Source organism: Staurois parvus, unplaced genomic scaffold (assembly GCF_062004578.1).
Source record: "Staurois parvus isolate SC_StPar_1 unplaced genomic scaffold, SC_StPar_1.0 ptg000706l, whole genome shotgun sequence".
Taxonomy (NCBI): domain Eukaryota; kingdom Metazoa; phylum Chordata; class Amphibia; order Anura; family Ranidae; genus Staurois; species Staurois parvus.
In genome coordinates, this window is record NW_028318502.1 from 3,363,302 (window position 1) to 3,372,440 (window position 9,139).

The window sequence follows — 9,139 nt, forward strand, 5'->3', positions numbered from 1 at the left end:
CACGGCGAGTTGAGTTGATGCCAAAGAGCTGGATTTTGGTCTCATCTGACCACAACACTTTCCACCAGTCCTCCTCTGCATCATTCAGATGTTCAGTGGCAGACTTCAGACGGGCCTGGACATGTGCTTTCTTGAGCAGAGGGACCTTGCGGGCACTGCAGGATTTCAGTCCTTGTCGGCGTAGTGTGTTACCAATTGTTTTCTTGGTGACTGTGGTCCCAGCTGCCTGGAGATCATTGACAAGATCCTCACGTGTAGTTCTGGGATGATTCCTCACTGTTCTCATGATCATTGACACTCCACGAGGGGTGATCTTGCATGGTGCACCAGACCTAGGGAGACTGACACTTGTTTTGTGTTTCTTCCATTTGTGAATGATTGCACCAACTGTTGTCACTAGAGATGAGCGAATCGAACCAGGTGAACCGGAATTCGAGTCGAATTTCAGGAAATATTCGATTTGCGTCGAATCCGAAATTTTGCCTACTTCGGGTGCGCGAATCGAATATTTCCCGATCAGCCGGCAAAAGTGTCCCTGCAGTGAGCTCCGCTATTTCTGACAGTTCTCTGACAGAAGGAACACATGTACAGCGGTTGAAACATTGTATCTATTAGTTTCCATTTAGGATACAGATGTTTCAACCGCTGTACATGTGAAGAAGCTGTCAGAGAACTGTCAGAAATAGAGGAGCTCTGCAGATACACTTTTTGCCGGCTTGGAATTATTCTTATTTTCATCCTACTTCTTCTACTTCTTCTTCTTCTTCTTCTTCTTCTTCATCCTCATCCTCTTCTTCTGAGGATGAGGATGAAGAAGAAGAAGAAGAAGTAGGATGAAAATAAGAATAATTCCAAGCCGGCAAAAAGTGTATCTGCAGAGCTCCTCTAAGTGTATCTGCAGAATAGAGGAACTCTGCACATACACTTTTTGCCGGAAACCGCTGTATGGAGGGAATGTCCCAGAACTGTCAAAAATAGTCTATTTCTGACAGTTCTGGGACATTCCTTCCATACAGCGGTTGAAACATTGTATCTATTTGTTTCCATAAATGACATTCTGCAAATACACTTAGAGGAGCTCTGCAGATACACTTTTTGCCGGCTTGGAATTAATCTTATTTTCATCCTACTTCTTCTTCATCTTCTTCTTCATCCTCATCCTTATAAGAAGAAGAAGAGGATGAGGATGAAGAAGAAGAAGAAGAAGAAGAAGAAGTAGGATGAAAATAAGAATAATTCCAAGCCGGCAAAAAGTGTATCTGCAGAGCTCCTCTAAGTGTATTTGCAGAATGTCATTTATGGAAACAAATAGATACAATGTTTCAACCGCTGTATGGAGTGAATGTCCCAGAACTGTCAGAAATAGACTATTTATGACAGTTCTGGGACACTCACTCCATACAGCGGTTGAAACATTGTATCTATTTGTTTCCATTTGTTTTCATCTCCAACGGCATTTAAATTAAAGGTACAGTGTTCTGCACTAATTTAAAGGCTCTCTGAAGCCTAGAAACCCTTTTTATAAGTTAACTTCATAGCGAATTAATTCGCATCGAATCGAATTTCATACTGGAATTCGCCGAATCAGCCGAATCGAATTTTTGAGAAATTCGCTCATCTCTAGTTGTCACCTTCTCACCAAGCTGCTTGGCCATAGTTTGGTAGCCCAGTCCAGCCTTGTGTAGGTCTACCATCTTGTCCCTGACATCCTTGGACAGCTCTTTGGTCTTTGCCATGGTGGAGAGTTTGGATTCTGATGGTTTGATGGCTCCTGTGGACAGGTGTCTTTTATACAGGTAACACAATGAGAGTAGCAGCACTCCCTTTAAGAGACTGCTTGTAATCGCAGCTTGTTACCTGTATGAGAGACACCTGGGAGCCAGAAATCCTGCTGAATGATAGGGGATCAAATACTTATTTCCCTCATGAACATGCAGATCAGTCATCATTTGTTAGACGCATTTCTGCTGAATTTGTTGTTGTATTCTGTCCCTCAGTGTTACACCGAACATTCGATTTGTAGACCGATCATTTCTGTGTGAGGGGCGAACATTCAACATCAGCAGGGGAGCAAATACGCATTTCCTTCACTGTGTGTCATATGTCACCAGTAGGTGATATGGTGGTCAGTGTCATAGTTCACATCAGCACTTGCAGTTCCAGTGCGTTCCGGATTCAGAAAAAAAAAATAGAACAGGCTGCAGTTTTTCCTGCACAGAACTGCACTGGAGGGCAGTAAAATGCACCAAAAGCGCACCGGAACGCACATGTCCCGATTTAAATAGAAGAAAAAGAGAGGGGAAAAAATGAACTGGAACACATCAAAACCGTATCAGAACACGTCAAAGACGCATCAAAACTGCACCGGAACGTGTCAAAAACACGCCTGCAGAAACGCATCGTGAACGTCATCTGGACTGCATTTCTATAGTGTGAGTTGACCCTTATTGCCGGTTCACACTCCATGCATTTCAGTTGCTTTGTTCTGCATCCAAAACGCACAGAAAGTAGGTGATATGGTGGTCAATGTCATAGTTCACATCAGCGCTTGCAGTTCCGGTGCGTTCCGGCTGCAGAAAAAAGAGTAGAACAGGCTGCATTTTTTCTGGATAGAACTGTACTGGACAGCGGTAAAACAAATAAAAAATGCACCGGAACTCACTAAAAATGCACCAAAACGCACCAAAAATGCACTAAAAGGCACATGTCCCTATTTAAACTGAAAAAAAGAGAGGGGAAAAAATTAAGTGGAATGTATACAAAATGCACTGGAACGCACATGTCCTTATTAAGTGCCAGTTCACACTACATGAGTTTCAGTTGCATCCAAAACGCACAGAAAGTAGGTGATATGGTGGTCAGTGTCATAGTTCACATCAGCGCTTGCAGTTCCAGTGCGTTCCAGAGGCAGAAAAAATAGAACAGTCTAATAGAACAGGCTTCTATTTAAATTGAAGAAAAAGAGGGAGGAAAAAATAAAGTGGAATGTATACAAAAAATACACAGGAACATGTCAAAAACGCATAAAAAACGCACTAATACACACCAAAACACACTGGAATGCGCATGTCACTATTGAGGTTCACGCTGCATGCATTTCAATTGCTTTTTTTCTGCATCTAAAACGCACAGAAAGTCGGTGGTATGGTGGTCAGTGTCATAGTTCACATCAGCGCTCGCAGTTCCGGTGCGTTCCGGGTGCAGAAAAAAAGTAGAACAGGCTGCATTTTTTCTGCATAGAACTGTACTGGAAAGCGGTAAAACGCATCAAAAATGCACCGTAACGCACTGAAAGGCACATGTCCCTATTGAAATTGAAGAAAGAGAGGGGAAAAAATTAAGTGGAATGTATAAAAAAACGCACGGGAATGTGTCAAGAACGCATAAAAATTGCACTGGAATATGTAAAAAATGCACTGAAAAGCACCAAAATGCACTGGAATGTGTCAAAAACGCATCAAAAATGCACTGAAACGCACTGGAATGCACATGTCCCTATTGAGGGCCAGTTCACACTGCATGCATTTCAGTTGATTTTTTTCTGCATCCAAAACGCACAGAAAGTCGGTGATATGGTGGTCAGTGTCATAGTTCACATCAGCGCTCGCAGTTCCGGTGCGTTCCGGGTGCAGAAATTAAAGTAGAACAGGCTGCATTTTTTTCTGCAAGGAACGCGGTAAAACGCATCAAAAACGCACCGGAATGTACATGTTCCTATATGAATTGAAGAAAAAGAGAGGAAAAAAAACCCAAAGTGGCATGCATAAAAAACGCACTGGAATGCGTCAAGCACGTGTCAAAAACGCGCATGCAAAAACGCATCTGGACTGCGTTTCTATAGTGTGAACCGGCCCTGAAAATGAAGAAGAGAGGGAAAAATGAAGTGGAACGCATAAAATAATACACTGGAATGCGTCAAACACGTGTCAAAAACGCTCGCATGCAAAAACGCATCCAGACTGCGTTTCTATAGTGTGAACCAGACCTAAAATTGTAGAAAAAGAGAGGAGGGGAAATGAAGCGGAACGCATCAAAAACACACTGGAACGCCTCAAAAAACGCACCGGAATACGCCAAAAATGCACATGCAAAAATGCATCTGGACTGCGTTTCTGTAGTGTAACCCGGCTCCGAATGATTCCCATATTGTATACAGTGTCATTTTCTGATTTGGAGCCAAAATGCATAAACATTTATTTTCGGAATAAACAGATAACAGATGAAGTAACAATAACTAACCCGGGAGAATCCCACCAATGAAACGCCTGGAAATACATTCGCCTTCTCAGAAACTACAATTTGCGGATTAGAGGGCACTACCCCAGAATGGCCGCTAGGGGGAGGCAGATTACCTCCTTCTTGTTAATAAGACCAAGAAACTCCAGAGGCTTGAGAACTGTGCTGGTCGCCTGTCTCCATCTGATCCTCCATCAGGTTGTTGTGTCCACTAAACAAATCCACTTTACACCATAAATCTGATAATCCTGACATCGCTAAGAGTAATAATTGTATTTCATTTATTATCAGATGATTTCAAAATCAGTTTTATGAAGGATGTGTTATTATGTAACCATTATACACGGCTCAAAGAAAATGAAAGGAAGACTTTGTAATCTGAGTCCGGCATCAAGTCCCTGAACCTCCTGGGATATGGATCTGGTCGGGTAAGTAGCAGAGGGGGTTGGTAATCAGTTTCAGCTGCTTTGATGTTCATGAAATTACCAACAGGTGCATTAGATGGGCAACAATGAGACAACCCCCAAAACAGGAATGGTTTTACAGGTGGAGGACACTGACATTTTTTTCCTACTCATCTTTTCTGTTTTCACTAGTTTTGCATTTGGCTAGGATCAGTGTCACTACTGGTAACATGAGGCCATACCTGGACCCTACAGAGGTTGCACAGGCAGTCCAACTCCTCCAGGATGGTACATCAATACATGCCATTGCCAGAAGGTTTGCTGTGTCTTCCAGCACAGTCTCAAGAGCATGGAGGAGATTCCAGGAGACAAGAGCATGGAGGAGATTCCAGGAGACAAGAGCATGGAGGAGATTCCAGGAGACGAGAGCATGGAGGACATTCCAGGAGACAAGAGCATGGAGGACATTCCAGGAGATAGGCAGTTACTCTAGGAGAGCAGGGCAGGGCCGTAGAAGGTCCTTAACCCATCGGTAGGACCGGTATCTGCTCCTTTGTGCAAGGAGGACCAGGATGAGCCCTGCCAGAGCCCTACAAAATGACCTCCAGCAGGCCACTGGTGTGAATGTCTGACCAATCAGAAACAGACTTCATGAGGTTGGCCTGAGGGCCCGACGTCCTCTAGTAGGCCCTGTGCTCACATATCCATGGAGGGATGCACAGACCTCTACAGCCTAGACAATGGCACCCTGACTGCCATTAGGTATCGGGATGAAATCCTTGGACCCATTGTCAGACCCTACGCTGGTGCGGTGGGTCCTGGGTTCCTCCTGGTGCAGTGGGTCCTGGGTTTCTCCTGGTGCAGTGGGTCCTGGGTTCCTCCTGGTGCCGTGGGTCCTGGGTTACTCCTGGTGCAGTGGGTCCTGGGTTCCTCCTGGTGCAGTGGGTCCTGGGTTACTCCTGGTGCAGTGGTTCCTGGGTTCCTCCTGGTGCAGTGGGTCCTGGGTTCCTCCTGGTGCAGTGGGTCCTGGGTTACTCCTGGTGCAGTGGGTCCTGGGTTCCTCCTGGTGCAGTGGGTTCCTCCTGGTGCAGACAATGCCCGGCCTCATGTGGCGATAGTATGCAGGCAGTTCCTGGAGGATGAAGGAATTGATACCATTGAATGGCCCCCACGCTCTCCTGACCTAAATCCAATAGAACCCCTCTGGGATGTCATGTTTCGCTCCATCCGACGCCACCAGGTTGCACCTCAGACTGTCCAGGAGCTCAGTGATGTCCTGGTCCAGATCTGGGAGGAAATCCCCCAGGACACCATCCGTGGTCTCATTAGGAGCCTCCCCCGACATTGTCAGGCATGCATACAAGCACGTGGGGGCGACACAGACTACTGAGGACCATTCTGAGTTGCTGCAATGACATTTCACCAACATGGACTCGCCTGCTGCATCATTTTCTCACTTTGATTTTCGGGGGGTCTTTGAATTCAGTCCTCTGTAGGTCGATCATTTTCATTTCCATCAAACAATGGGGTGTCCTTACGTTCCTCACCCATCCCCCGTCCATGTCAGTATAGAGATCCAGCAGGAGATTCCTCCCCATTGAGGTCTGATGGGTTTTCAAAGTGTTCCTTTCATTCTTTTTGAGCCGTGTATCATTTTGTGAAGAAGTGTAACTTGTAATACGGGGTCTCTTGGTATTTTATCAGGATCTGATTGGAAGGTATAATTCGTAGGAAAGCTTTAACTAACAGCATCTCTGAAGGAACAAGGTAGGCGAGGGGTCTGTGTTGGTGACCCCTGGGGATCGCTGGAAGGAGAGGGGTCTGTGTTGGTGACCCCTGGGGATCGCTGGAAGGAGAGGGGTCTGTGTTGGTGACCCCTGGGGATTGCTGGAAGGAGAGGGGTCTGTGTTGGTGAACCCTGGGGATCGCTGGAAGGAGAGGGGCCTGTGTTGGTGACCCCTGGGGATCGCTGGAAGGAGAGGGGTCTGTGTTGGTGACCCATGGGGATCGCTGGAAGGAGAGCGGTCTGTGTTGGTGACCCCTGGGGATCGCTGGAAGGAGAGGGGTCTGTGTTGGTGACCCATGGGGATTGCTGGAAAGAGAGGGGTCTGTGTTGGTGAACCCTGGGGATTGCTGGAAGGAGAGCGATCTGTGTTAGTGACCCCTGGGGATCGCTGGAAGGAGAGGGGTCTGTGTTGGTGAACCCTGGGGATCGCTGGAAGGAGAGGGGTCTGTGTTGGTGAACCCTGGGGATCGCTGGAAGGAGAGCGGTCTGTGTTGGTGACCCTAGGGGATCGCTGGAAGGAGAGGGGTCTGTGTTGGTGACCCCTGGGGATCGCTGGAAAGAGAGGGGTCTGTGTTGGTGAACCCTGGGGATTGCTGGAAGGAGAGCGGTCTGTGTTAGTGACCCCTGGGGATCGCTGGAAGGAGAGGGGTCTGTGTTGGTGACCCCTGGGTATTGCTGGAAGGAGAGGGGTCTGTGTTGGTGACCCCTGGGGATCGCTGGAAGGAGAGGGGTCTGTGTTGGTGACCCATGGGGATCGCTGGAAGGAGAGCGGTCTGTGTTGGTGACCCCTGGGGATCGCTGGAAGGAGAGGGGTCTGTGTTGGTGACCCATGGGGATCGCTGGAAGGAGAGCGGTCTGTGTTGGTGACCCCTGGGGATCGCTGGAAGGAGAGGGGTCTGTGTTGGTGACCCCTGGGGATCGCTGGAAGGAGAGGGGTCTGTGTTGGTGACCCCTGGGGATCGCTGGAAGGAGAGGGCTCTGTGTTGGTGACCCCTGGGGATCGCTGGAAGGAGAGGGGTCTGTGTTGGTGACCCCTGGGGATCGCTGGAAGGAGAGGGGTCTGTGTTGGTGACCCCTGGGGATCGCTGGAAGGAGAGGGGTCTGTGTTGGTGACCCCTGGGGATCGCTGGAAGGAGAGGGGTCTGTGTTGGTGACCCCTGGGGATTGCTGGAAGGAGAGGGGGCTGTGTTGGTGACCCCTGGGGATCGCTGGAAGGAGAGGGGTCTGTGTTGGTGACCCCTGGGGATCGCTGGAAGGAGAGGGGTCTGTGTTGGTGACCCCTGGGGATCGCTGGAAGGAGAGGGGTCTGTGTTGGTGACCCCTGGGGATCGCTGGAAGGAGAGGGGTCTGTGTTGGTGACCCCTGGGGATCGCTGGAAGGAGAGGGGTCTGTGTTGGTGACCCATGGGGATCGCTGGAAGGAGAGGGGTCTGTGTTGGTGACCCCTGGGGATCGCTGGAAGGAGAGGGGTCTGTGTTGGTGACCCCTGGGGATCGCTGGAAGGAGAGGGGTCTGTGTTGGTGAACCCTGGGGATCGCTGGAAGGAGAGGGGTCTGTGTTGGTGACCCATGGGGATCGCTGGAAGGAGAGCGGTCTGTGTTGGTGACCCCTGGGGATCGCTGGAAGGAGAGGGGTCTGTGTTGGTGACCCCTGGGGATCGCTGGAAGGAGAGGGGTCTGTGTTGGTGACCCATGGGGATCGCTGGAAGGAGAGGGGTCTGTGTTGGTGAACCCTGGGGATCGCTGGAAGGAGAGGGGTCTGTGTTGGTGACCCCTGGGGATCGCTGGAAGGAGAGGGGTCTGTGTTGGTGACCCCTGGGGATCGCTGGAAAGAGAGGGGTCTGTGTTGGTGAACCCTGGGGATCGCTGGAAGGAGAGGGGTCTGTGTTGGTGACCCCTGGGGATTGCTGGAAGGAGAGGGGGCTGTGTTGGTGACCCCTGGGGATTGCTGGAAGGAGAGGGGTCTGTGTTGGTGACCCCTGGGGATCGCTGGAAGGAGAGGGGTCTGTGTTGGTGACCCCTGGGGATTGCTGGAAGGAGAGCGATCTGTGTTAGTGACCCCTGGGGATCGCTGGAAGGAGAGGGGTCTGTGTTGGTGACCCATGGGGATCGCTGGAAGGAGAGCGGTCTGTGTTAGTGACCCCTGGGGATTGCTGGAAGGAGAGGGGTCTGTGTTGGTGACCCCTGGGGATTGCTGGAAGGAGAGGGGCCGTGTTGGTGACCCCTGGGGATTGCTGAAAGGAGAGGGGTCTGTGTTGGTGACCCCTGGGGATTGCTGGAAGGAGAGGGGCTTTGTTGGTGACCCCTGGGGATCGCTGGAAGGAGAGGGGGCTGTGTTGGTGACCCCTGGGGATTGCTGGAAAGAGAGGGGTCTGTGTTGGTGAACCCTGGGGATCGCTGGAAGGAGAGGGGTCTGTGTTGGTGACCCCTGGGGATCGCTGGAAGGAGAGCGATCTGTGTTAGTGACCCCTGGGGATCGCTGGAAGGTGAGGGGTCTGTGTTGGTGACCCCTGGGGATCGCTGGAAGGAGAGCGGTCTGTGTTGGTGACCCCTGGGGATCGCTGGAAGGAGAGGGGTCTGTGTTGGTGACCCATGGGGATCGCTGGAAGGAGAGGGGTCTGTGTTGGTAACCCCTGGGGATCGCTGGAAGGAGAGGGGTCTGTGTTGGTGACCCCTGGGGATCGCTGGAAGGAGAGCGGTCTGTGTTGGTGACCC